The sequence below is a fragment of the Schistocerca nitens genome, chromosome 4 (assembly GCF_023898315.1).
Source record: "Schistocerca nitens isolate TAMUIC-IGC-003100 chromosome 4, iqSchNite1.1, whole genome shotgun sequence".
In the NCBI taxonomy this organism is placed as follows: Eukaryota; Metazoa; Arthropoda; class Insecta; order Orthoptera; family Acrididae; genus Schistocerca; species Schistocerca nitens.
In genome coordinates, this window is record NC_064617.1 from 616176237 (window position 1) to 616202499 (window position 26263).

Consider the following 26263-nt stretch of genomic DNA (forward strand, 5'->3'; position numbering starts at 1 on the left):
TTGGCAGACACTTATTTCAGCGTTGACAGTTAGTTTGGGGTGTGTGCTTGCATGACACTGGAAGTCTGTTGACGGTAGAGAAGTAGACAAGACGGCAAGAATTTTCGGCGTTCTCGCGGAGAAGTAATAGAGAAGCAGCCATAAGTATTGAAGTGAGGGCGTTGATCGGCACTCTGGTTTCCCTTCAAACCGAATAAATCTTTCGCCTTTTACTAAAGATTTCCGTGGAGGGGAACATTAAATGAGTCTAGAAGGTATTTTTTGTAGTGCTCGGCTATTGCTGAGCCACAATCACAAGTAAAACGTAATGTGAGTAGCAAGAGGTAGATTGTGTTGTGAGAATGAAGGGCGTGAATTAGCGGATCACGTTTGGCCTGAAATGGCGTGCAGTGTGTTAGACGATTGTGTAGAGAGAGAGAGAGGGGGGGGGGGGGTAGAGGGGGGCAGAGCTATTTATTGTCCTGCAAACTCTTGGTGAACCCTTTCCGTACCTCAGTTGTAGATGATTTGAGAATGTTTACTTGCACTGCAGTTGCACAACAGCATATAAGCTGATATTTGGAAGTGAATGATGAATGATTGTCTTTGTAATAAATACTGGTATGTGATAAGTAGATTTTGTTTTGAAAGCCAAAATAATTTTTACCGCAGAAGTTTGTGATTTGTAGGTATGATGTGAGTGAGATTTGGGCTGAAGATGGTGGTTAGTTGGGCAGGATGAGTATTTCAATTGTTTTCAATAGAGTGGATATTAGTGGCACTGGCTTGTTGCCATAATGTGGCATTGGTTCTTTGTTCATAACAGTGTACTCAGTTTTGTAGAAGATTTAGGTGAGAAAGAGACAGTTGTTGAATATGACATAGATAGCTAGAAATGAATTGAGTAGCAATTTCCTGCTAGGTGTAGTTTGGGTATGATGTGTCTCAGTGAGAGATAAATCTTGAAATTGAAGGGTTGTTCCTTGCTACAGTCTTGGAAACTATGTATCTGCTGTTGACTCCAATGTTTTCAAGATTACTTGTGTACAAAATTGGCCAGACTTTGCAGTTTCTTCTTCAATAAATCAGTGGAAGGTGGTGCAGATAATGGTAAAAATGTTCAGTGCCTCCTGTGAGTTGTTGATGCTGCTTGTCTTTTAAGTAAAATTGATAGGGGCTCTTGATTGACCCAGCCATACACAGAGCTGGTGCATACTTGGCTTGAGAAGACTTTGGTCAGTAAATGATGAAATACCGACACAGTGGTCACAACAAAGCTCCTTTCCCTGCATTTTAGTTTCCCTCGGGTATAGAGTGACATGTTATTGGCAGAGGATGTGCAGATAATCACTTTGATCAGGCTGTTCGTTTTTTTAATGCTCTTTTACCAGAATCCATTCATAGTGATTAGTGTGTTCTCTGTTGGAACACGATGAGAACATTGTGTGAAGTGCACAGAAGTAGCTATTTGAGTATGTATGAAAATGTGAGGTAACCACTGTTACTCCTAAATTTCTGTGGAATTAAGTTTTCTGTGTGTGTGTGTGTGTGTGTGTTTGAAAATCCCAGAGGTTCAAGTTGGTAGTTTATATGTTGCAAGCGAAAAAAGCTTTTTAGTAAACTGAGGCACTAGCATTAGTTCCCTGTTCACTGTGACAAGGAAGCTAGTATAAAAAGTAGTTTGTGGTTTTGTTTGCAAAGAAGTGCTCATGGGATGAAAGCACTGCTTGAGATTATTCTGAGATGATGGGGGGGATTGCTAAACATCTAGCATTTTAGTAAGGAGCTTGTCGGAGTATTTGTATAGTTGTAAGATTATTTGTTATTTTATGAGAAATTTCTTTATTCATAGCACATGGGCCATCATAGTTGAAGCATAAAGATTGGCATGGTATGCGTAGGTCTGTAAAATGTCCTGACAGTGATGTTCATAGGGACTTGTTGTATACTTTGATTCTTCATCTGTTTAACAGTAGACATAAGAAATGTATTAGTGGAGCAAGTAGCTGTGAAATTAGTAGTGTATGATTGATAGTATGGACGTGGCGCTTGAAGGAAGTGTTTGTTTAGCTGTGGGTGTTTTCATAATTGCCATGTGAGGAGAAGCAATACTCGTGATAGGCGACGAGAGGTACAGAGAGAAACACATTTATTGCGAGTATTGTATATCAGCAGCTCTTGGGCGGGTATCAAGTAAGACGCAAAGTGAAACGAAAGAGGAAGTATGCATGAAAGTGGCCAAATATCGACAAGAGTTCGCACTGTTAGGGTGAGGTGAATAAGCTAGTGCGGTGCGAAAATTTTCGAAGAGAGAGGCGGTTTTAAAGAAAGCACAAGAGTCCTATGAATGCCCTCTTGTGTGTTTCTCTTTCAGTGGCTATTTGGCATGTCTGCTTGCGCCATAGAAAGCTACTGTATGTGCCCCAGGCCCCCATCTAGCGGCCGGAGGTGCAAGCGGTGTTTACATACAGTCTCGCCTGAGGCAATGGTCTCTCATTTCGGAACGCAAGAAGCACTGGTAGCGCACAAAAATAGCCGAGTGAGATCATTGCGGCCAAGTAAGGGTAGAAGTAGGTTCTTTGCAGAATGTCTGAGCTTAAGAAATTCTTCGATAAGTAAATCGCGAAATGTGAAGAATGTGTCGTATTCTCGTAGGGCGTGTTGACGGTCTCGTGGCATAAGTAGCGAGCGGTGATAGCTTGCAAGCAAGATCATACTTCGCAGGATCATTTCTGTAGTATGTCTTCAACTCTCTCTAGTTCAACGCTGGAGTAGACGTAACCACGATGATGAGTGGTAGCACTCTCCCTGAGCGTGAGGCTTGCGATCAAGATTCATCGCATCTTGGTTGTAATCGATGATCGTTCACCACATTCTGAGGGATGTGGGAAGGGAATAGCGCTTTCCGAGTGGTGGTTTTATTATATAGATTAGAAGCATAAGTCATACTGTTGGTATCGGGACCCGCGTCGTTGCAGAAATGTCGCTACAGGTTGTGGAAAGACTTCGATTGCGACATGTCATGAAAGCCTCGTGGAAGTTTCTCGAGTGGCACGGGGACGAGCCATTTGATTTGGCCTGCTCCAAGTGCTAGGCTTGGATGACAACGACGTACTTTTGAGTTACAAGAATGAGTGAGCAACACAAGAAGAGTGCAATTGATGACCATAAAAAGCTGACACACAACACAGTCTCGATAATCACCACTAATGCATGATGTACGAAACATTTAGGAGGAGCACGTTTGGCTAGCAAACATGAATTGAGTGATTTGCAAGGCAGTGTTATCTGCAAGAAGGAATGCATGAAATTCGCAAATGAATAAGACTGGTTCAAATACTATCGACAGAAATTTTATTTCTGTTGTCAACTAGTATTAATTAGTTGTGTGGGAGCAGGGGGATATTTCCCTTGCACCATACATCTACATACACGTTGCGTGTGATGTGGCCTAGTTTTGCGTACAAAGAACTATCTAGTTGTCAGTTTTTTGAGTGAACGAGTGTGGTGGGGAGGAGAGAGATTAGTGTTAGATGCAGAGCAGTGCGGGCAGTTGTGTGTCGGACGTTGTATGTCGGACGGTGGGTCGCCGACAGGAATTATGCGTGCTGCCATCTGTCGGCAGGTGAGGTAATGAAGCAGCTTGAATGGTGACAGAAATGATGAAAATAGTTATCTAAAGAGTAATAGCGACGACAGTTGGCAGACACTTATTTCAGCGTTGACAGTTAGTTTGGGGTGTGTGCTTGCATGACACTGGAAGTCTGTTGACGGTAGAGAAGTAGACAAGACGGCAAGAATTTTCGGCGTTCTCGCGGAGAAGTAATAGAGAAGCAGCCATAAGTATTGAAGTGAGGGCGTTGATCGGCACTCTGGTTTCCCTTCAAACCGAATAAATCTTTCGCCTTTTACTAAAGATTTCCGTGGAGGGGAACATTAAATGAGTCTAGAAGGTATTTTTTGTAGTGCTCGGCTATTGCTGAGCCACAATCACAAGTAAAACGTAATGTGAGTAGCAAGAGGTAGATTGTGTTGTGAGAATGAAGGGCGTGAATTAGCGGATCACGTTTGGCCTGAAATGGCGTGCAGTGTGTTAGACGATTGTGTAGAGAGAGAGAGAGGGGGGGGGGGTAGAGGGGGGCAGAGCTATTTATTGTCCTGCAAACTCTTGGTGAACCCTTTCCGTACCTCAGTTGTAGATGATTTGAGAATGTTTACTTGCACTGCAGTTGCACAACAGCATATAAGCTGATATTTGGAAGTGAATGATGAATGATTGTCTTTGTAATAAATACTGGTATGTGATAAGTAGATTTTGTTTTGAAAGCCAAAATAATTTTTACCGCAGAAGTTTGTGATTTGTAGGTATGATGTGAGTGAGATTTGGGCTGAAGATGGTGGTTAGTTGGGCAGGATGAGTATTTCAATTGTTTTCAATAGAGTGGATATTAGTGGCACTGGCTTGTTGCCATAATGTGGCATTGGTTCTTTGTTCATAACAGTGTACTCAGTTTTGTAGAAGATTTAGGTGAGAAAGAGACAGTTGTTGAATATGACATAGATAGCTAGAAATGAATTGAGTAGCAATTTCCTGCTAGGTGTAGTTTGGGTATGATGTGTCTCAGTGAGAGATAAATCTTGAAATTGAAGGGTTGTTCCTTGCTACAGTCTTGGAAACTATGTATCTGCTGTTGACTCCAATGTTTTCAAGATTACTTGTGTACAAAATTGGCCAGACTTTGCAGTTTCTTCTTCAATAAATCAGTGGAAGGTGGTGCAGATAATGGTAAAAATGTTCAGTGCCTCCTGTGAGTTGTTGATGCTGCTTGTCTTTTAAGTAAAATTGATAGGGGCTCTTGATTGACCCAGCCATACACAGAGCTGGTGCATACTTGGCTTGAGAAGACTTTGGTCAGTAAATGATGAAATACCGACACAGTGGTCACAACAAAGCTCCTTTCCCTGCATTTTAGTTTCCCTCGGGTATAGAGTGACATGTTATTGGCAGAGGATGTGCAGATAATCACTTTGATCAGGCTGTTCGTTTTTTTAATGCTCTTTTACCAGAATCCATTCATAGTGATTAGTGTGTTCTCTGTTGGAACACGATGAGAACATTGTGTGAAGTGCACAGAAGTAGCTATTTGAGTATGTATGAAAATGTGAGGTAACCACTGTTACTCCTAAATTTCTGTGGAATTAAGTTTTCTGTGTGTGTGTGTGTGTGTGTGTTTGAAAATCCCAGAGGTTCAAGTTGGTAGTTTATATGTTGCAAGCGAAAAAAGCTTTTTAGTAAACTGAGGCACTAGCATTAGTTCCCTGTTCACTGTGACAAGGAAGCTAGTATAAAAAGTAGTTTGTGGTTTTGTTTGCAAAGAAGTGCTCATGGGATGAAAGCACTGCTTGAGATTATTCTGAGATGATGGGGGGGATTGCTAAACATCTAGCATTTTAGTAAGGAGCTTGTCGGAGTATTTGTATAGTTGTAAGATTATTTGTTATTTTATGAGAAATTTCTTTATTCATAGCACATGGGCCATCATAGTTGAAGCATAAAGATTGGCATGGTATGCGTAGGTCTGTAAAATGTCCTGACAGTGATGTTCATAGGGACTTGTTGTATACTTTGATTCTTCATCTGTTTAACAGTAGACATAAGAAATGTATTAGTGGAGCAAGTAGCTGTGAAATTAGTAGTGTATGATTGATAGTATGGACGTGGCGCTTGAAGGAAGTGTTTGTTTAGCTGTGGGTGTTTTCATAATTGCCATGTGAGGAGAAGCAATACTCGTGATAGGCGACGAGAGGTACAGAGAGAAACACATTTATTGCGAGTATTGTATATCAGCAGCTCTTGGGCGGGTATCAAGTAAGACGCAAAGTGAAACGAAAGAGGAAGTATGCATGAAAGTGGCCAAATATCGACAAGAGTTCGCACTGTTAGGGTGAGGTGAATAAGCTAGTGCGGTGCGAAAATTTTCGAAGAGAGAGGCGGTTTTAAAGAAAGCACAAGAGTCCTATGAATGCCCTCTTGTGTGTTTCTCTTTCAGTGGCTATTTGGCATGTCTGCTTGCGCCATAGAAAGCTACTGTATGTGCCCCAGGCCCCCATCTAGCGGCCGGAGGTGCAAGCGGTGTTTACATACAGTCTCGCCTGAGGCAATGGTCTCTCATTTCGGAACGCAAGAAGCACTGGTAGCGCACAAAAATAGCCGAGTGAGATCATTGCGGCCAAGTAAGGGTAGAAGTAGGTTCTTTGCAGAATGTCTGAGCTTAAGAAATTCTTCGATAAGTAAATCGCGAAATGTGAAGAATGTGTCGTATTCTCGTAGGGCGTGTTGACGGTCTCGTGGCATAAGTAGCGAGCGGTGATAGCTTGCAAGCAAGATCATACTTCACAGGATCATTTCTGTAGTATGTCTTCAACTCTCTCTAGTTCAACGCTGGAGTAGACGTAACCACGATGATGAGTGGTAGCACTCTCCCTGAGCGTGAGGCTTGCGATCAAGATTCATCGCATCTTGGTTGTAATCGATGATCGTTCACCACATTCTGAGGGATGTGGGAAGGGAATAGCGCTTTCCGAGTGGTGGTTTTATTATATAGATTAGAAGCATAAGTCATACTGTTGGTATCGGGACCCGCGTCGTTGCAGAAATGTCGCTACAGGTTGTGGAAAGACTTCGATTGCGACATGTCATGAAAGCCTCGTGGAAGTTTCTCGAGTGGCACGGGGACGAGCCATTTGATTTGGCCTGCTCCAAGTGCTAGGCTTGGATGACAACGACGTACTTTTGAGTTACAAGAATGAGTGAGCAACACAAGAAGAGTGCAATTGATGACCATAAAAAGCTGACACACAACACAGTCTCGATAATCACCACTAATGCATGATGTACGAAACATTTAGGAGGAGCACGTTTGGCTAGCAAACATGAATTGAGTGATTTGCAAGGCAGTGTTATCTGCAAGAAGGAATGCATGAAATTCGCAAATGAATAAGACTGGTTCAAATACTATCGACAGAAATTTTATTTCTGTTGTCAACTAGTATTAATTAGTTGTGTGGGAGCAGGGGGATATTTCCCTTGCACCATACATCTACATACACGTTGCGTGTGATGTGGCCTAGTTTTGCGTACAAAGAACTATCTAGTTGTCAGTTTTTTGAGTGAACGAGTGTGGTGGGGAGGAGAGAGATTAGTGTTAGATGCAGAGCAGTGCGGGCAGTTGTGTGTCGGACGTTGTATGTCGGACGGTGGGTCGCCGACAGGAATTATGCGTGCTGCCATCTGTCGGCAGGTGAGGTAATGAAGCAGCTTGAATGGTGACAGAAATGATGAAAATAGTTATCTAAAGAGTAATAGCGACGACAGTTGGCAGACACTTATTTCAGCGTTGACAGTTAGTTTGGGGTGTGTGCTTGCATGACACTGGAAGTCTGTTGACGGTAGAGAAGTAGACAAGACGGCAAGAATTTTCGGCGTTCTCGCGGAGAAGTAATAGAGAAGCAGCCATAAGTATTGAAGTGAGGGCGTTGATCGGCACTCTGGTTTCCCTTCAAACCGAATAAATCTTTCGCCTTTTACTAAAGATTTCCGTGGAGGGGAACATTAAATGAGTCTAGAAGGTATTTTTTGTAGTGCTCGGCTATTGCTGAGCCACAATCACAAGTAAAACGTAATGTGAGTAGCAAGAGGTAGATTGTGTTGTGAGAATGAAGGGCGTGAATTAGCGGATCACGTTTGGCCTGAAATGGCGTGCAGTGTGTTAGACGATTGTGTAGAGAGAGAGAGAGAGGGGGGGGGGGGTAGAGGGGGGCAGAGCTATTTATTGTCCTGCAAACTCTTGGTGAACCCTTTCCGTACCTCAGTTGTAGATGATTTGAGAATGTTTACTTGCACTGCAGTTGCACAACAGCATATAAGCTGATATTTGGAAGTGAATGATGAATGATTGTCTTTGTAATAAATACTGGTATGTGATAAGTAGATTTTGTTTTGAAAGCCAAAATAATTTTTACCGCAGAAGTTTGTGATTTGTAGGTATGATGTGAGTGAGATTTGGGCTGAAGATGGTGGTTAGTTGGGCAGGATGAGTATTTCAATTGTTTTCAATAGAGTGGATATTAGTGGCACTGGCTTGTTGCCATAATGTGGCATTGGTTCTTTGTTCATAACAGTGTACTCAGTTTTGTAGAAGATTTAGGTGAGAAAGAGACAGTTGTTGAATATGACATAGATAGCTAGAAATGAATTGAGTAGCAATTTCCTGCTAGGTGTAGTTTGGGTATGATGTGTCTCAGTGAGAGATAAATCTTGAAATTGAAGGGTTGTTCCTTGCTACAGTCTTGGAAACTATGTATCTGCTGTTGACTCCAATGTTTTCAAGATTACTTGTGTACAAAATTGGCCAGACTTTGCAGTTTCTTCTTCAATAAATCAGTGGAAGGTGGTGCAGATAATGGTAAAAATGTTCAGTGCCTCCTGTGAGTTGTTGATGCTGCTTGTCTTTTAAGTAAAATTGATAGGGGCTCTTGATTGACCCAGTCATACACAGAGCTGGTGCATACTTGGCTTGAGAAGACTTTGGTCAGTAAATGATGAAATACCGACACAGTGGTCACAACAAAGCTCCTTTCCCTGCATTTTAGTTTCCCTCGGGTATAGAGTGACATGTTATTGGCAGAGGATGTGCAGATAATCACTTTGATCAGGCTGTTCGTTTTTTTTAATGCTCTTTTACCAGAATCCATTCATAGTGATTAGTGTGTTCTCTGTTGGAACACGATGAGAACATTGTGTGAAGTGCACAGAAGTAGCTATTTGAGTATGTATGAAAATGTGAGGTAACCACTGTTACTCCTAAATTTCTGTGGAATTAAGTTTTCTGTGTGTGTGTGTGTGTGTGTGTGTGTGTGTGTGTTTGAAAATCCCAGAGGTTCAAGTTGGTAGTTTATATGTTGCAAGCGAAAAAAGCTTTTTAGTAAACTGAGGCACTAGCATTAGTTCCCTGTTCACTGTGACAAGGAAGCTAGTATAAAAAGTAGTTTGTGGTTTTGTTTGCAAAGAAGTGCTCATGGGATGAAAGCACTGCTTGAGATTATTCTGAGATGATGGGGGGGATTGCTAAACATCTAGCATTTTAGTAAGGAGCTTGTCGGAGTATTTGTATAGTTGTAAGATTATTTGTTATTTTATGAGATATTTCTTTATTCATAGCACATGGGCCATCATAGTTGAAGCATAAAGATTGGCATGGTATGCGTAGGTCTGTAAAATGTCCTGACAGTGATGTTCATAGGGACTTGTTGTATACTTTGATTCTTCATCTGTTTAACAGTAGACATAAGAAATGTATTAGTGGAGCAAGTAGCTGTGAAATTAGTAGTGTATGATTGATAGTATGGACGTGGCGCTTGAAGGAAGTGTTTGTTTAGCTGTGGGTGTTTTCATAATTGCCATGTGAGGAGAAGCAATACTCGTGATAGGCGACGAGAGGTACAGAGAGAAACACATTTATTGCGAGTATTGTATATCAGCAGCTCTTGGGCGGGTATCAAGTAAGACGCAAAGTGAAACGAAAGAGGAAGTATGCATGAAAGTGGCCAAATATCGACAAGAGTTCGCACTGTTAGGGTGAGGTGAATAAGCTAGTGCGGTGCGAAAATTTTCGAAGAGAGAGGCGGTTTTAAAGAAAGCACAAGAGTCCTATGAATGCCCTCTTGTGTGTTTCTCTTTCAGTGGCTATTTGGCATGTCTGCTTGCGCCATAGAAAGCTACTGTATGTGCCCCAGGCCCCCATCTAGCGGCCGGAGGTGCAAGCGGTGTTTACATACAGTCTCGCCTGAGGCAATGGTCTCTCATTTCGGAACGCAAGAAGCACTGGTAGCGCACAAAAATAGCCGAGTGAGATCATTGCGGCCAAGTAAGGGTAGAAGTAGGTTCTTTGCAGAATGTCTGAGCTTAAGAAATTCTTCGATAAGTAAATCGCGAAATGTGAAGAATGTGTCGTATTCTCGTAGGGCGTGTTGACGGTCTCGTGGCATAAGTAGCGAGCGGTGATAGCTTGCAAGCAAGATCATACTTCACAGGATCATTTCTGTAGTATGTCTTCAACTCTCTCTAGTTCAACGCTGGAGTAGACGTAACCACGATGATGAGTGGTAGCACTCTCCCTGAGCGTGAGGCTTGCGATCAAGATTCATCGCATCTTGGTTGTAATCGATGATCGTTCACCACATTCTGAGGGATGTGGGAAGGGAATAGCGCTTTCCGAGTGGTGGTTTTATTATATAGATTAGAAGCATAAGTCATACTGTTGGTATCGGGACCCGCGTCGTTGCAGAAATGTCGCTACAGGTTGTGGAAAGACTTCGATTGCGACATGTCATGAAAGCCTCGTGGAAGTTTCTCGAGTGGCACGGGGACGAGCCATTTGATTTGGCCTGCTCCAAGTGCTAGGCTTGGATGACAACGACGTACTTTTGAGTTACAAGAATGAGTGAGCAACACAAGAAGAGTGCAATTGATGACCATAAAAAGCTGACACACAACACAGTCTCGATAATCACCACTAATGCATGATGTACGAAACATTTAGGAGGAGCACGTTTGGCTAGCAAACATGAATTGAGTGATTTGCAAGGCAGTGTTATCTGCAAGAAGGAATGCATGAAATTCGCAAATGAATAAGACTGGTTCAAATACTATCGACAGAAATTTTATTTCTGTTGTCAACTAGTATTAATTAGTTGTGTGGGAGCAGGGGGATATTTCCCTTGCACCATACATCTACATACACGTTGCGTGTGATGTGGCCTAGTTTTGCGTACAAAGAACTATCTAGTTGTCAGTTTTTTGAGTGAACGAGTGTGGTGGGGAGGAGAGAGATTAGTGTTAGATGCAGAGCAGTGCGGGCAGTTGTGTGTCGGACGTTGTATGTCGGACGGTGGGTCGCCGACAGGAATTATGCGTGCTGCCATCTGTCGGCAGGTGAGGTAATGAAGCAGCTTGAATGGTGACAGAAATGATGAAAATAGTTATCTAAAGAGTAATAGCGACGACAGTTGGCAGACACTTATTTCAGCGTTGACAGTTAGTTTGGGGTGTGTGCTTGCATGACACTGGAAGTCTGTTGACGGTAGAGAAGTAGACAAGACGGCAAGAATTTTCGGCGTTCTCGCGGAGAAGTAATAGAGAAGCAGCCATAAGTATTGAAGTGAGGGCGTTGATCGGCACTCTGGTTTCCCTTCAAACCGAATAAATCTTTCGCCTTTTACTAAAGATTTCCGTGGAGGGGAACATTAAATGAGTCTAGAAGGTATTTTTTGTAGTGCTCGGCTATTGCTGAGCCACAATCACAAGTAAAACGTAATGTGAGTAGCAAGAGGTAGATTGTGTTGTGAGAATGAAGGGCGTGAATTAGCGGATCACGTTTGGCCTGAAATGGCGTGCAGTGTGTTAAGACGATTGTGTAGAGAGAGAGAGAGGGGGGGGGGTAGAGGGGGGCAGAGCTATTTATTGTCCTGCAAACTCTTGGTGAACCCTTTCCGTACCTCAGTTGTAGATGATTTGAGAATGTTTACTTGCACTGCAGTTGCACAACAGCATATAAGCTGATATTTGGAAGTGAATGATGAATGATTGTCTTTGTAATAAATACTGGTATGTGATAAGTAGATTTTGTTTTGAAAGCCAAAATAATTTTTACCGCAGAAGTTTGTGATTTGTAGGTATGATGTGAGTGAGATTTGGGCTGAAGATGGTGGTTAGTTGGGCAGGATGAGTATTTCAATTGTTTTCAATAGAGTGGATATTAGTGGCACTGGCTTGTTGCCATAATGTGGCATTGCTTCTTTGTTCATAACAGTGTACTCAGTTTTGTAGAAGATTTAGGTGAGAAAGAGACAGTTGTTGAATATGACATAGATAGCTAGAAATGAATTGAGTAGCAATTTCCTGCTAGGTGTAGTTTGGGTATGATGTGTCTCAGTGAGAGATAAATCTTGAAATTGAAGGGTTGTTCCTTGCTACAGTCTTGGAAACTATGTATCTGCTGTTGACTCCAATGTTTTCAAGATTACTTGTGTACAAAATTGGCCAGACTTTGCAGTTTCTTCTTCAATAAATCAGTGGAAGGTGGTGCAGATAATGGTAAAAATGTTCAGTGCCTCCTGTGAGTTGTTGATGCTGCTTGTCTTTTAAGTAAAATTGATAGGGGCTCTTGATTGACCCAGCCATACACAGAGCTGGTGCATACTTGGCTTGAGAAGACTTTGGTCAGTAAATGATGAAATACCGACACAGTGGTCACAACAAAGCTCCTTTCCCTGCATTTTAGTTTCCCTCGGGTATAGAGTGACATGTTATTGGCAGAGGATGTGCAGATAATCACTTTGATCAGGCTGTTCGTTTTTTTTAATGCTCTTTTACCAGAATCCATTCATAGTGATTAGTGTGTTCTCTGTTGGAACACGATGAGAACATTGTGTGAAGTGCACAGAAGTAGCTATTTGAGTATGTATGAAAATGTGAGGTAACCACTGTTACTCCTAAATTTCTGTGGAATTAAGTTTTCTGTGTGTGTGTGTGTGTGTGTGTTTGAAAATCCCAGAGGTTCAAGTTGGTAGTTTATATGTTGCAAGCGAAAAAAGCTTTTTAGTAAACTGAGGCACTAGCATTAGTTCCCTGTTCACTGTGACAAGGAAGCTAGTATAAAAAGTAGTTTGTGGTTTTGTTTGCAAAGAAGTGCTCATGGGATGAAAGCACTGCTTGAGATTATTCTGAGATGATGGGGGGGGGATTGCTAAACATCTAGCATTTTAGTAAGGAGCTTGTCGGAGTATTTGTATAGTTGTAAGATTATTTGTTATTTTATGAGAAATTTCTTTATTCATAGCACATGGGCCATCATAGTTGAAGCATAAAGATTGGCATGGTATGCGTAGGTCTGTAAAATGTCCTGACAGTGATGTTCATAGGGACTTGTTGTATACTTTGATTCTTCATCTGTTTAACAGTAGACATAAGAAATGTATTAGTGGAGCAAGTAGCTGTGAAATTAGTAGTGTATGATTGATAGTATGGACGTGGCGCTTGAAGGAAGTGTTTGTTTAGCTGTGGGTGTTTTCATAATTGCCATGTGAGGAGAAGCAATACTCGTGATAGGCGACGAGAGGTACAGAGAGAAACACATTTATTGCGAGTATTGTATATCAGCAGCTCTTGGGCGGGTATCAAGTAAGACGCAAAGTGAAACGAAAGAGGAAGTATGCATGAAAGTGGCCAAATATCGACAAGAGTTCGCACTGTTAGGGTGAGGTGAATAAGCTAGTGCGGTGCGAAAATTTTCGAAGAGAGAGGCGGTTTTAAAGAAAGCACAAGAGTCCTATGAATGCCCTCTTGTGTGTTTCTCTTTCAGTGGCTATTTGGCATGTCTGCTTGCGCCATAGAAAGCTACTGTATGTGCCCCAGGCCCCCATCTAGCGGCCGGAGGTGCAAGCGGTGTTTACATACAGTCTCGCCTGAGGCAATGGTATCTCATTTCGGAACGCAAGAAGCACTGGTAGCGCACAAAAATAGCCGAGTGAGATCATTGCGGCCAAGTAAGGGTAGAAGTAGGTTCTTTGCAGAATGTCTGAGCTTAAGAAATTCTTCGATAAGTAAATCGCGAAATGTGAAGAATGTGTCGTATTCTCGTAGGGCGTGTTGACGGTCTCGTGGCATAAGTAGCGAGCGGTGATAGCTTGCAAGCAAGATCATACTTCACAGGATCATTTCTGTAGTATGTCTTCAACTCTCTCTAGTTCAACGCTGGAGTAGACGTAACCACGATGATGAGTGGTTGCACTCTCCCTGAGCGTGAGGCTTGCGATCAAGATTCATCGCATCTTGGTTGTAATCGATGATCGTTCACCACATTCTGAGGGATGTGGGAAGGGAATAGCGCTTTCCGAGTGGTGGTTTTATTATATAGATTAGAAGCATAAGTCATACTGTTGGTATCGGGACCCGCGTCGTTGCAGAAATGTCGCTACAGGTTGTGGAAAGACTTCGATTGCGACATGTCATGAAAGCCTCGTGGAAGTTTCTCGAGTGGCACGGGGACGAGCCATTTGATTTGGCCTGCTCCAAGTGCTAGGCTTGGATGACAACGACGTACTTTTGAGTTACAAGAATGAGTGAGCAACACAAGAAGAGTGCAATTGATGACCATAAAAAGCTGACACACAACACAGTCTCGATAATCACCACTAATGCATGATGTACGAAACATTTAGGAGGAGCACGTTTGGCTAGCAAACATGAATTGAGTGATTTGCAAGGCAGTGTTATCTGCAAGAAGGAATGCATGAAATTCGCAAATGAATAAGACTGGTTCAAATACTATCGACAGAAATTTTATTTCTGTTGTCAACTAGTATTAATTAGTTGTGTGGGAGCAGGGGGATATTTCCCTTGCACCATACATCTACATACACGTTGCGTGTGATGTGGCCTAGTTTTGCGTACAAAGAACTATCTAGTTGTCAGTTTTTTGAGTGAACGAGTGTGGTGGGGAGGAGAGAGATTAGTGTTAGATGCAGAGCAGTGCGGGCAGTTGTGTGTCGGACGTTGTATGTCGGACGGTGGGTCGCCGACAGGAATTATGCGTGCTGCCATCTGTCGGCAGGTGAGGTAATGAAGCAGCTTGAATGGTGACAGAAATGATGAAAATAGTTATCTAAAGAGTAATAGCGACGACAGTTGGCAGACACTTATTTCAGCGTTGACAGTTAGTTTGGGGTGTGTGCTTGCATGACACTGGAAGTCTGTTGACGGTAGAGAAGTAGACAAGACGGCAAGAATTTTCGGCGTTCTCGCGGAGAAGTAATAGAGAAGCAGCCATAAGTATTGAAGTGAGGGCGTTGATCGGCACTCTGGTTTCCCTTCAAACCGAATAAATCTTTCGCCTTTTACTAAAGATTTCCGTGGAGGGGAACATTAAATGAGTCTAGAAGGTATTTTTTGTAGTGCTCGGCTATTGCTGAGCCACAATCACAAGTAAAACGTAATGTGAGTAGCAAGAGGTAGATTGTGTTGTGAGAATGAAGGGCGTGAATTAGCGGATCACGTTTGGCCTGAAATGGCGTGCAGTGTGTTAGACGATTGTGTAGAGAGAGAGAGAGGGGGGGGGGGTAGAGGGGGGCAGAGCTATTTATTGTCCTGCAAACTCTTGGTGAACCCTTTCCGTACCTCAGTTGTAGATGATTTGAGAATGTTTACTTGCACTGCAGTTGCACAACAGCATATAAGCTGATATTTGGAAGTGAATGATGAATGATTGTCTTTGTAATAAATACTGGTATGTGATAAGTAGATTTTGTTTTGAAAGCCAAAATAATTTTTACCGCAGAAGTTTGTGATTTGTAGGTATGATGTGAGTGAGATTTGGGCTGAAGATGGTGGTTAGTTGGGCAGGATGAGTATTTCAATTGTTTTCAATAGAGTGGATATTAGTGGCACTGGCTTGTTGCCATAATGTGGCATTGGTTCTTTGTTCATAACAGTGTACTCAGTTTTGTAGAAGATTTAGGTGAGAAAGAGACAGTTGTTGAATATGACATAGATAGCTAGAAATGAATTGAGTAGCAATTTCCTGCTAGGTGTAGTTTGGGTATGATGTGTCTCAGTGAGAGATAAATCTTGAAATTGAAGGGTTGTTCCTTGCTACAGTCTTGGAAACTATGTATCTGCTGTTGACTCCAATGTTTTCAAGATTACTTGTGTACAAAATTGGCCAGACTTTGCAGTTTCTTCTTCAATAAATCAGTGGAAGGTGGTGCAGATAATGGTAAAAATGTTCAGTGCCTCCTGTGAGTTGTTGATGCTGCTTGTCTTTTAAGTAAAATTGATAGGGGCTCTTGATTGACCCAGCCATACACAGAGCTGGTGCATACTTGGCTTGAGAAGACTTTGGTCAGTAAATGATGAAATACCGACACAGTGGTCACAACAAAGCTCCTTTCCCTGCATTTTAGTTTCCCTCGGGTATAGAGTGACATGTTATTGGCAGAGGATGTGCAGATAATCACTTTGATCAGGCTGTTCGTTTTTTTAATGCTCTTTTACCAGAATCCATTCATAGTGATTAGTGTGTTCTCTGTTGGAACACGATGAGAACATTGTGTGAAGTGCACAGAAGTAGCTATTTGAGTATGTATGAAAATGTGAGGTAACCACTGTTACTCCTAAATTTCTGTGGAATTAAGTTTTCTGTGTGTGTGTGTGTGTGTGTGTTTGAAAATCCCAGAGGTTCAAGTTGGTAGTTTATATGTTGCAAGCGAAAAAAGCTTTTTAGTAAACTGAGGCACTAGCATTAGTTCCCTGTTCACTGTGACAAGGAAGCTAGTATAAAAAGTAGTTTGTGGTTTTGTTTGCAAAGAAGTGCTCATGGGATGAAAGCACTGCTTGAGATTATTCTGAGATGATGGGGGGGATTGCTAAACATCTAGCATTTTAGTAAGGAGCTTGTCGGAGTATTTGTATAGTTGTAAGATTATTTGTTATTTTATGAGAAATTTCTTTATTCATAGCACATGGGCCATCATAGTTGAAGCATAAAGATTGGCATGGTATGCGTAGGTCTGTAAAATGTCCTGACAGTGATGTTCATAGGGACTTGTTGTATACTTTGATTCTTCATCTGTTTAACAGTAGACATAAGAAATGTATTAGTGGAGCAAGTAGCTGTGAAATTAGTAGTGTATGATTGATAGTATGGACGTGGCGCTTGAAGGAAGTGTTTGTTTAGCTGTGGGTGTTTTCATAATTGCCATGTGAGGAGAAGCAATACTCGTGATAGGCGACGAGAGGTACAGAGAGAAACACATTTATTGCGAGTATTGTATATCAGCAGCTCTTGGGCGGGTATCAAGTAAGACGCAAAGTGAAACGAAAGAGGAAGTATGCATGAAAGTGGCCAAATATCGACAAGAGTTCGCACTGTTAGGGTGAGGTGAATAAGCTAGTGCGGTGCGAAAATTTTCGAAGAGAGAGGCGGTTTTAAAGAAAGCACAAGAGTCCTATGAATGCCCTCTTGTGTGTTTCTCTTTCAGTGGCTATTTGGCATGTCTGCTTGCGCCATAGAAAGCTACTGTATGTGCCCCAGGCCCCCATCTAGCGGCCGGAGGTGCAAGCGGTGTTTACATACAGTCTCGCCTGAGGCAATGGTCTCTCATTTCGGAACGCAAGAAGCACTGGTAGCGCACAAAAATAGCCGAGTGAGATCATTGCGGCCAAGTAAGGGTAGAAGTAGGTTCTTTGCAGAATGTCTGAGCTTAAGAAATTCTTCGATAAGTAAATCGCGAAATGTGAAGAATGTGTCGTATTCTCGTAGGGCGTGTTGACGGTCTCGTGGCATAAGTAGCGAGCGGTGATAGCTTGCAAGCAAGATCATACTTCACAGGATCATTTCTGTAGTATGTCTTCAACTCTCTCTAGTTCAACGCTGGAGTAGACGTAACCACGATGATGAGTGGTAGCACTCTCCCTGAGCGTGAGGCTTGCGATCAAGATTCATCGCATCTTGGTTGTAATCGATGATCGTTCACCACATTCTGAGGGATGTGGGAAGGGAATAGCGCTTTCCGAGTGGTGGTTTTATTATATAGATTAGAAGCATAAGTCATACTGTTGGTATCGGGACCCGCGTCGTTGCAGAAATGTCGCTACAGGTTGTGGAAAGACTTCGATTGCGACATGTCATGAAAGCCTCGTGGAAGTTTCTCGAGTGGCACGGGGACGAGCCATTTGATTTGGCCTGCTCCAAGTGCTAGGCTTGGATGACAACGACGTACTTTTGAGTTACAAGAATGAGTGAGCAACACAAGAAGAGTGCAATTGATGACCATAAAAAGCTGACACACAACACAGTCTCGATAATCACCACTAATGCATGATGTACGAAACATTTAGGAGGAGCACGTTTGGCTAGCAAACATGAATTGAGTGATTTGCAAGGCAGTGTTATCTGCAAGAAGGAATGCATGAAATTCGCAAATGAATAAGACTGGTTCAAATACTATCGACAGAAATTTTATTTCTGTTGTCAACTAGTATTAATTAGTTGTGTGGGAGCAGGGGGATATTTCCCTTGCACCATACATCTACATACACGTTGCGTGTGATGTGGCCTAGTTTTGCGTACAAAGAACTATCTAGTTGTCAGTTTTTTGAGTGAACGAGTGTGGTGGGGAGGAGAGAGATTAGTGTTAGATGCAGAGCAGTGCGGGCAGTTGTGTGTCGGACGTTGTATGTCGGACGGTGGGTCGCCGACAGGAATTATGCGTGCTGCCATCTGTCGGCAGGTGAGGTAATGAAGCAGCTTGAATGGTGACAGAAATGATGAAAATAGTTATCTAAAGAGTAATAGCGACGACAGTTGGCAGACACTTATTTCAGCGTTGACAGTTAGTTTGGGGTGTGTGCTTGCATGACACTGGAAGTCTGTTGACGGTAGAGAAGTAGACAAGACGGCAAGAATTTTCGGCGTTCTCGCGGAGAAGTAATAGAGAAGCAGCCATAAGTATTGAAGTGAGGGCGTTGATCGGCACTCTGGTTTCCCTTCAAACCGAATAAATCTTTCGCCTTTTACTAAAGATTTCCGTGGAGGGGAACATTAAATGAGTCTAGAAGGTATTTTTTGTAGTGCTCGGCTATTGCTGAGCCACAATCACAAGTAAAACGTAATGTGAGTAGCAAGAGGTAGATTGTGTTGTGAGAATGAAGGGCGTGAATTAGCGGATCACGTTTGGCCTGAAATGGCGTGCAGGGTGTTAGACGATTGTGTAGAGAGAGAGAGAGGGGGGGGGGGTAGAGGGGGGCAGAGCTATTTATTGTCCTGCAAACTCTTGGTGAACCCTTTCCGTACCTCAGTTGTAGATGATTTGAGAATGTTTACTTGCACTGCAGTTGCACAACAGCATATAAGCTGATATTTGGAAGTGAATGATGAATGATTGTCTTTGTAATAAATACTGGTATGTGATAAGTAGATTTTGTTTTGAAAGCCAAAATAATTTTTACCGCAGAAGTTTGTGATTTGTAGGTATGATGTGAGTGAGATTTGGGCTGAAGATGGTGGTAAGTTGGGCAGGATGAGTATTTCAATTGTTTTCAATAGAGTGGATATTAGTGGCACTGGCTTGTTGCCATAATGTGGCATTGGTTCTTTGTTCATAACAGTGTACTCAGTTTTGTAGAAGATTTAGGTGAGAAAGAGACAGTTGTTGAATATGACATAGATAGCTAGAAATGAATTGAGTAGCAATTTCCTGCTAGGTGTAGTTTGGGTATGATGTGTCTCAGTGAGAGATAAATCTTGAAATTGAAGGGTTGTTCCTTGCTACAGTCTTGGAAACTATGTATCTGCTGTTGACTCCAATGTTTTCAAGATTACTTGTGTACAAAATTGGCCAGACTTTGCAGTTTCTTCTTCAATAAATCAGTGGAAGGTGGTGCAGATAATGGTAAAAATGTTCAGTGCCTCCTGTGAGTTGTTGATGCTGCTTGTCTTTTAAGTAAAATTGATAGGGGCTCTTGATTGACCCAGCCATACACAGAGCTGGTGCATACTTGGCTTGAGAAGACTTTGGTCAGTAAATGATGAAATACCGACACAGTGGTCACAACAAAGCTCCTTTCCCTGCATTTTAGTTTCCCTCGGGTATAGAGTGACATGTTATTGGCAGAGGATGTGCAGATAATCACTTTGATCAGGCTGTTCGTTTTTTTTAATGCTCTTTTACCAGAATCCATTCATAGTGATTAGTGTGTTCTCTGTTGGAACACGATGAGAACATTGTGTGAAGTGCACAGAAGTAGCTATTTGAGTATGTATGAAAATGTGAGGTAACCACTGTTACTCCTAAATTTCTGTGGAATTAAGTTTTCTGTGTGTGTGTGTGTGTGTTTGAAAATCCCAGAGGTTCAAGTTGGTAGTTTATATGTTGCAAGCGAAAAAAGCTTTTTAGTAAACTGAGGCACTAGCATTAGTTCCCTGTTCACTGTGACAAGGAAGCTAGTATAAAAAGTAGTTTGTGGTTTTGTTTGCAAAGAAGTGCTCATGGGATGAAAGCACTGCTTGAGATTATTCTGAGATGATGGGGGGGATTGCTAAACATCTAGCATTTTAGTAAGGAGCTTGTCGGAGTATTTGTATAGTTGTAAGATTATTTGTTATTTTATGAGAAATTTCTTTATTCATAGCACATGGGCCATCATAGTTGAAGCATAAAGATTGGCATGGTATGCGTAGGTCTGTAAAATGTCCTGACAGTGATGTTCATAGGGACTTGTTGTATACTTTGATTCTTCATCTGTTTAACAGTAGACATAAGAAATGTATTAGTGGAGCAAGTAGCTGTGAAATTAGTAGTGTATGATTGATAGTATGGACGTGGCGCTTGAAGGAAGTGTTTGTTTAGCTGTGGGTGTTTTCATAATTGCCATGTGAGGAGAAGCAATACTCGTGATAGGCGACGAGAGGTACAGAGAGAAACACATTTATTGCGAGTATTGTATATCAGCAGCTCTTGGGCGGGTATCAAGTAAGACGCAAAGTGAAACGAAAGAGGAAGTATGCATGAAAGTGGCCAAATATCGACAAGAGTTCGCACTGTTAGGGTGAGGTGAATAAGCTAGTGCGGTGCGAAAATTTTCGAAGAGAGAGGCGGTTTTAAAGAAAGCACAAGAGTCCTATGAATGCCCTCTTGTGTGTTTCTCTTTCAGTGGCTATTTGGCATGTCTGCTTGCGCCATAGAAAGCTACTGTATGTGCCCCAGGCCCCCATCTAGCGGCCGGAGGTGCAAGCGGTGTTTACATACAGTCTCGCCTGAGGCAATGGTCTCTCATTTCGGAACGCAAGAAGCACTGGTAGCGCACAAAAATAGCCGAGTGAGATCATTGCGGCCAAGTAAGGGTAGAAGTAGGTTCTTTGCAGAATGTCTGAGCTTAAGAAATTCTTCGATAAGTAAATCGCGAAATGTGAAGAATGTGTCGTATTCTCGTAGGGCGTGTTGACGGTCTCGTGGCATAAGTAGCGAGCGGTGATAGCTTGCAAGCAAGATCATACTTCACAGGATCATTTCTGTAGTATGTCTTCAACTCTCTCTAGTTCAACGCTGGAGTAGACGTAACCACGATGATGAGTGGTAGCACTCTCCCTGAGCGTGAGGCTTGCGATCAAGATTCATCGCATCTTGGTTGTAATCGATGATCGTTCACCACATTCTGAGGGATGTGGGAAGGGAATAGCGCTTTCCGAGTGGTGGTTTTATTATATAGATTAGAAGCATAAGTCATACTGTTGGTATCGGGACCCGCGTCGTTGCAGAAATGTCGCTACAGGTTGTGGAAAGACTTCGATTGCGACATGTCATGAAAGCCTCGTGGAAGTTTCTCGAGTGGCACGGGGACGAGCCATTTGATTTGGCCTGCTCCAAGTGCTAGGCTTGGATGACAACGACGTACTTTTGAGTTACAAGAATGAGTGAGCAACACAAGAAGAGTGCAATTGATGACCATAAAAAGCTGACACACAACACAGTCTCGATAATCACCACTAATGCATGATGTACGAAACATTTAGGAGGAGCACGTTTGGCTAGCAAACATGAATTGAGTGATTTGCAAGGCAGTGTTATCTGCAAGAAGGAATGCATGAAATTCGCAAATGAATAAGACTGGTTCAAATACTATCGACAGAAATTTTATTTCTGTTGTCAACTAGTATTAATTAGTTGTGTGGGAGCAGGGGGATATTTCCCTTGCACCATACATCTACATACACGTTGCGTGTGATGTGGCCTAGTTTTGCGTACAAAGAACTATCTAGTTGTCAGTTTTTTGAGTGAACGAGTGTGGTGGGGAGGAGAGAGATTAGTGTTAGATGCAGAGCAGTGCGGGCAGTTGTGTGTCGGACGTTGTATGTCGGACGGTGGGTCGCCGACAGGAATTATGCGTGCTGCCATCTGTCGGCAGGTGAGGTAATGAAGCAGCTTGAATGGTGACAGAAATGATGAAAATAGTTATCTAAAGAGTAATAGCGACGACAGTTGGCAGACACTTATTTCAGCGTTGACAGTTAGTTTGGGGTGTGTGCTTGCATGACACTGGAAGTCTGTTGACGGTAGAGAAGTAGACAAGACGGCAAGAATTTTCGGCGTTCTCGCGGAGAAGTAATAGAGAAGCAGCCATAAGTATTGAAGTGAGGGCGTTGATCGGCACTCTGGTTTCCCTTCAAACCGAATAAATCTTTCGCCTTTTACTAAAGATTTCCGTGGAGGGGAACATTAAATGAGTCTAGAAGGTATTTTTTGTAGTGCTCGGCTATTGCTGAGCCACAATCACAAGTAAAACGTAATGTGAGTAGCAAGAGGTAGATTGTGTTGTGAGAATGAAGGGCGTGAATTAGCGGATCACGTTTGGCCTGAAATGGCGTGCAGTGTGTTAGACGATTGTGTAGAGAGAGAGAGAGGGGGGGGGGGTAGAGGGGGGCAGAGCTATTTATTGTCCTGCAAACTCTTGGTGAACCCTTTCCGTACCTCAGTTGTAGATGATTTGAGAATGTTTACTTGCACTGCAGTTGCACAACAGCATATAAGCTGATATTTGGAAGTGAATGATGAATGATTGTCTTTGTAATAAATACTGGTATGTGATAAGTAGATTTTGTTTTGAAAGCCAAAATAATTTTTACCGCAGAAGTTTGTGATTTGTAGGTATGATGTGAGTGAGATTTGGGCTGAAGATGGTGGTTAGTTGGGCAGGATGAGTATTTCAATTGTTTTCAATAGAGTGGATATTAGTGGCACTGGCTTGTTGCCATAATGTGGCATTGGTTCTTTGTTCATAACAGTGTACTCAGTTTTGTAGAAGATTTAGGTGAGAAAGAGACAGTTGTTGAATATGACATAGATAGCTAGAAATGAATTGAGTAGCAATTTCCTGCTAGGTGTAGTTTGGGTATGATGTGTCTCAGTGAGAGATAAATCTTGAAATTGAAGGGTTGTTCCTTGCTACAGTCTTGGAAACTATGTATCTGCTGTTGACTCCAATGTTTTCAAGATTACTTGTGTACAAAATTGGCCAGACTTTGCAGTTTCTTCTTCAATAAATCAGTGGAAGGTGGTGCAGATAATGGTAAAAATGTTCAGTGCCTCCTGTGAGTTGTTGATGCTGCTTGTCTTTTAAGTAAAATTGATAGGGGCTCTTGATTGACCCAGCCATACACAGAGCTGGTGCATACTTGGCTTGAGAAGACTTTGGTCAGTAAATGATGAAATACCGACACAGTGGTCACAACAAAGCTCCTTTCCCTGCATTTTAGTTTCCCTCGGGTATAGAGTGACATGTTATTGGCAGAGGATGTGCAGATAATCACTTTGATCAGGCTGTTCGTTTTTTTTAATGCTCTTTTACCAGAATCCATTCATAGTGATTAGTGTGTTCTCTGTTGGAACACGATGAGAACATTGTGTGAAGTGCACAGAAGTAGCTATTTGAGTATGTATGAAAATGTGAGGTAACCACTGTTACTCCTAAATTTCTGTGGAATTAAGTTTTCTGTGTGTGTGTGTGTGTGTTTGAAAATCCCAGAGGTTCAAGTTGGTAGTTTATATGTTGCAAGCGAAAAAAGCTTTTTAGTAAACTGAGGCACTAGCATTAGTTCCCTGTTCACTGTGACAAGGAAGCTAGTATAAAAAGTAGTTTGTGGTTTTGTTTGCAAAGAAGTGCTCATGGGATGAAAGCACTGCTTGAGATTATTCTGAGATGATGGGGGGGATTGCTAAACATCTAGCATTTTAGTAAGGAGCTTGTCGGAGTATTTGTATAGTTGTAAGATTATTTGTTATTTTATGAGAAATTTCTTTATTCATAGCACATGGGCCATCATAGTTGAAGCATAAAGATTGGCATGGTATGCGTAGGTCTGTAAAATGTCCTGACAGTGATGTTCATAGGGACTTGTTGTATACTTTGATTCTTCATCTGTTTAACAGTAGACATAAGAAATGTATTAGTGGAGCAAGTAGCTGTGAAATTAGTAGTGTATGATTGATAGTATGGACGTGGCGCTTGAAGGAAGTGTTTGTTTAGCTGTGGGTGTTTTCATAATTGCCATGTGAGGAGAAGCAATACTCGTGATAGGCGACGAGAGGTACAGAGAGAAACACATTTATTGCGAGTATTGTATATCAGCAGCTCTTGGGCGGGTATCAAGTAAGACGCAAAGTGAAACGAAAGAGGAAGTATGCATGAAAGTGGCCAAATATCGACAAGAGTTCGCACTGTTAGGGTGAGGTGAATAAGCTAGTGCGGTGCGAAAATTTTCGAAGAGAGAGGCGGTTTTAAAGAAAGCACAAGAGTCCTATGAATGCCCTCTTGTGTGTTTCTCTTTCAGTGGCTATTTGGCATGTCTGCTTGCGCCATAGAAAGCTACTGTATGTGCCCCAGGCCCCCATCTAGCGGCCGGAGGTGCAAGCGGTGTTTACATACAGTCTCGCCTGAGGCAATGGTCTCTCATTTCGGAACGCAAGAAGCACTGGTAGCGCACAAAAATAGCCGAGTGAGATCATTGCGGCCAAGTAAGGGTAGAAGTAGGTTCTTTGCAGAATGTCTGAGCTTAAGAAATTCTTCGATAAGTAAATCGCGAAATGTGAAGAATGTGTCGTATTCTCGTAGGGCGTGTTGACGGTCTCGTGGCATAAGTAGCGAGCGGTGATAGCTTGCAAGCAAGATCATACTTCACAGGATCATTTCTGTAGTATGTCTTCAACTCTCTCTAGTTCTACGCTGGAGTAGACGTAACCACGATGATGAGTGGTAGCACTCTCCCTGAGCGTGAGGCTTGCGATCAAGATTCATCGCATCTTGGTTGTAATCGATGATCGTTCACCACATTCTGAGGGATGTGGGAAGGGAATAGCGCTTTCCGAGTGGTGGTTTTATTATATAGATTAGAAGCATAAGTCATACTGTTGGTATCGGGACCCGCGTCGTTGCAGAAATGTCGCTACAGGTTGTGGAAAGACTTCGATTGCGACATGTCATGAAAGCCTCGTGGAAGTTTCTCGAGTGGCACGGGGACGAGCCATTTGATTTGGCCTGCTCCAAGTGCTAGGCTTGGATGACAACGACGTACTTTTGAGTTACAAGAATGAGTGAGCAACACAAGAAGAGTGCAATTGATGACCATAAAAAGCTGACACACAACACAGTCTCGATAATCACCACTAATGCATGATGTACGAAACATTTAGGAGGAGCACGTTTGGCTAGCAAACATGAATTGAGTGATTTGCAAGGCAGTGTTATCTGCAAGAAGGAATGCATGAAATTCGCAAATGAATAAGACTGGTTCAAATACTATCGACAGAAATTTTATTTCTGTTGTCAACTAGTATTAATTAGTTGTGTGGGAGCAGGGGGATATTTCCCTTGCACCATACATCTACATACACGTTGCGTGTGATGTGGCCTAGTTTTGCGTACAAAGAACTATCTAGTTGTCAGTTTTTTGAGTGAACGAGTGTGGTGGGGAGGAGAGAGATTAGTGTTAGATGCAGAGCAGTGCGGGCAGTTGTGTGTCGGACGTTGTATGTCGGACGGTGGGTCGCCGACAGGAATTATGCGTGCTGCCATCTGTCGGCAGGTGAGGTAATGAAGCAGCTTGAATGGTGACAGAAATGATGAAAATAGTTATCTAAAGAGTAATAGCGACGACAGTTGGCAGACACTTATTTCAGCGTTGACAGTTAGTTTGGGGTGTGTGCTTGCATGACACTGGAAGTCTGTTGACGGTAGAGAAGTAGACAAGACGGCAAGAATTTTCGGCGTTCTCGCGGAGAAGTAATAGAGAAGCAGCCATAAGTATTGAAGTGAGGGCGTTGATCGGCACTCTGGTTTCCCTTCAAACCGAATAAATCTTTCGCCTTTTACTAAAGATTTCCGTGGAGGGGAACATTAAATGAGTCTAGAAGGTATTTTTTGTAGTGCTCGGCTATTGCTGAGCCACAATCACAAGTAAAACGTAATGTGAGTAGCAAGAGGTAGATTGTGTTGTGAGAATGAAGGGCGTGAATTAGCGGATCACGTTTGGCCTGAAATGGCGTGCAGTGTGTTAGACGATTGTGTAGAGAGAGAGAGAGAGGGGGGGGGGGTAGAGGGGGGCAGAGCTATTTATTGTCCTGCAAACTCTTGGTGAACCCTTTCCGTACCTCAGTTGTAGATGATTTGAGAATG

General features: G+C 42.4%; 15 non-coding genes across 15 annotated transcripts; all 15 read left to right on the top strand.

Annotated features, from left to right (window-relative positions):
* Positions 1–168: 168 nt before the first annotated feature.
* LOC126254632 (U5 spliceosomal RNA) lies at positions 169–287 on the top strand. Its single transcript, XR_007546292.1, has one exon. It is a non-coding gene; the product is annotated as a U5 spliceosomal RNA (small nuclear RNA).
* A 2399-nt stretch (positions 288–2686) lies between these two features.
* On the top strand, positions 2687–2893 carry LOC126254565 (small nucleolar RNA U3). Its single transcript, XR_007546235.1, has one exon. It is a non-coding gene; the product is annotated as a small nucleolar RNA U3 (small nucleolar RNA).
* Positions 2894–3846: 953 nt separating this feature from the next.
* Positions 3847–3965, top strand: LOC126254633 (U5 spliceosomal RNA). The gene has a single exon (XR_007546293.1). It is a non-coding gene; the product is annotated as a U5 spliceosomal RNA (small nuclear RNA).
* Positions 3966–6362: 2397 nt separating this feature from the next.
* On the top strand, positions 6363–6569 carry LOC126254382 (small nucleolar RNA U3). The gene has a single exon (XR_007546078.1). It is a non-coding gene; the product is annotated as a small nucleolar RNA U3 (small nucleolar RNA).
* Positions 6570–7522: 953 nt separating this feature from the next.
* LOC126254634 (U5 spliceosomal RNA) lies at positions 7523–7641 on the top strand. Its single transcript, XR_007546294.1, has one exon. It is a non-coding gene; the product is annotated as a U5 spliceosomal RNA (small nuclear RNA).
* Positions 7642–10054: 2413 nt separating this feature from the next.
* LOC126254384 (small nucleolar RNA U3) lies at positions 10055–10261 on the top strand. Its single transcript, XR_007546079.1, has one exon. It is a non-coding gene; the product is annotated as a small nucleolar RNA U3 (small nucleolar RNA).
* A 953-nt stretch (positions 10262–11214) lies between these two features.
* On the top strand, positions 11215–11333 carry LOC126254635 (U5 spliceosomal RNA). The gene has a single exon (XR_007546295.1). It is a non-coding gene; the product is annotated as a U5 spliceosomal RNA (small nuclear RNA).
* A 2400-nt stretch (positions 11334–13733) lies between these two features.
* LOC126254552 (small nucleolar RNA U3) lies at positions 13734–13940 on the top strand. Its single transcript, XR_007546223.1, has one exon. It is a non-coding gene; the product is annotated as a small nucleolar RNA U3 (small nucleolar RNA).
* A 953-nt stretch (positions 13941–14893) lies between these two features.
* Positions 14894–15012, top strand: LOC126254636 (U5 spliceosomal RNA). Its single transcript, XR_007546296.1, has one exon. It is a non-coding gene; the product is annotated as a U5 spliceosomal RNA (small nuclear RNA).
* A 2397-nt stretch (positions 15013–17409) lies between these two features.
* LOC126254385 (small nucleolar RNA U3) lies at positions 17410–17616 on the top strand. Its single transcript, XR_007546080.1, has one exon. It is a non-coding gene; the product is annotated as a small nucleolar RNA U3 (small nucleolar RNA).
* A 953-nt stretch (positions 17617–18569) lies between these two features.
* Positions 18570–18688, top strand: LOC126254639 (U5 spliceosomal RNA). Its single transcript, XR_007546297.1, has one exon. It is a non-coding gene; the product is annotated as a U5 spliceosomal RNA (small nuclear RNA).
* Positions 18689–21082: 2394 nt separating this feature from the next.
* Positions 21083–21289, top strand: LOC126254386 (small nucleolar RNA U3). The gene has a single exon (XR_007546081.1). It is a non-coding gene; the product is annotated as a small nucleolar RNA U3 (small nucleolar RNA).
* A 953-nt stretch (positions 21290–22242) lies between these two features.
* LOC126254640 (U5 spliceosomal RNA) lies at positions 22243–22361 on the top strand. The gene has a single exon (XR_007546298.1). It is a non-coding gene; the product is annotated as a U5 spliceosomal RNA (small nuclear RNA).
* Positions 22362–24755: 2394 nt separating this feature from the next.
* LOC126254551 (small nucleolar RNA U3) lies at positions 24756–24962 on the top strand. The gene has a single exon (XR_007546222.1). It is a non-coding gene; the product is annotated as a small nucleolar RNA U3 (small nucleolar RNA).
* Positions 24963–25915: 953 nt separating this feature from the next.
* On the top strand, positions 25916–26034 carry LOC126254641 (U5 spliceosomal RNA). Its single transcript, XR_007546299.1, has one exon. It is a non-coding gene; the product is annotated as a U5 spliceosomal RNA (small nuclear RNA).
* Positions 26035–26263: the final 229 nt, after the last annotated feature.